A 1411-nucleotide genomic window follows, 5' to 3' on the forward strand; every position below is an offset into this window, starting at 1 on the left:
TTTTTTTTTTTTGGACAATTTCTTTTCAATGAACATAGGCTTATATTAATGGGATCGTATTGTGCATATTCTTCTTTATCATTTTGTATGTTTTGTGAATTTCTGTCCATGTCATGAAATTCTCTTCTACAATATCTTTTGAATTATTCTACATAGCACTGTTTCAAAAACTGATGTTCTGTGAGCACATTTTAAGAGATTCTGATAGGCACACTGAGAAAAAATAAATTCCATGGTTAAGTAACTTTGGGAAATACTGCCTACTTGAATTTCATATGCACACTAGCAATTAAAAGCCCTGAAAATCCTACCAAAAAAAAAGCTATTTTCATTTTATTTTTTAAATTGTGATTTGGGTGAACATTTACAGAGCAAATTCTTTTTGCATTCAGCAGTTCATGCACATTTTGTTTCATGACTTTGATTGCAATCCCCATAATGTAACATCTCTCTTCCCAGTTCCTTCCTCCCCATGGTTACCTTTCATCATGTCCTTCTTTCCTATGCATTCTTGCCTATGAGCTATCTCCCCATGCAAATAGTGTCCCTTCCAAAAAACAAAAACCAAAACAAAAACAAAAAAAACTATTTTATTTCCTTTAACATATGTTTCTAAAATTTGAGCACAACTGACGTTTTGAGATACTCCAAACAGCATCTTGCAGAACAGTGCTAACTACTATATATTTGAGTCCTCTCTTCTTGACCATTTAATTATTGTATTTTTAACTACAATAATCAGTATTGTACTGAATATTCTTGCTACTGTATCTAATACCTTTCATGTAATTTAAGACAAATTTAATAAAACAAAATGGTCCACTTAAAGAGTATGTACCTTTAGAGGCAGGAAGCATGGGAAGAGCCGGGGATGAGACAGAGCATGGGAGTCCAGGTAAGGGGAGGGAGACAGGCCCCACACCCAGAGACAGGAAGCAGGGGAAGAGCTGAGGATGACAGATCCATGGAATCCAGGTAAGGGGAAGGAGACAAACCCCACACCCAAGAGGCAGAAAGTGGAGAAAAAAACAGGAATGACAGAGCTGCAGGATCCAGGTAAGGGGAGGATGGAGAAGGTTAGAACAGCTAACGGAGACAAACTTGTCTGTCAGCTTGTTGTACTGTTCTGGCTTACATGTTGCTCTGAGGCTTGAGGCTATGCCACCGGTGTCTCAAACACCAGCAAGGTTGCACATGGTGCACAGGTTTCAACACAGCTTACAGACTGAGACAGACTAGGAAGAAAGAAGAGGCCATCCACTTTTCAAAGAATTGGCCAGGGAAAACCTTATGAATAGCAGAGAAACACTGTCTGATATATTACTGGCCAACTTTATGAATAGAGCCCTGAAACACTGTCCAATGCAGTGCAGGAAGACCAGCCCCTTAGGTCAGAAGGCATTCAAAATAC

This window comes from Orycteropus afer, unplaced genomic scaffold (assembly GCF_000298275.1).
Source record: "Orycteropus afer afer isolate SDZICR_OR568_19922 unplaced genomic scaffold, OryAfe1.0 scaffold00438, whole genome shotgun sequence".
NCBI lineage: Eukaryota > Metazoa > Chordata > Mammalia > Tubulidentata > Orycteropodidae > Orycteropus > Orycteropus afer.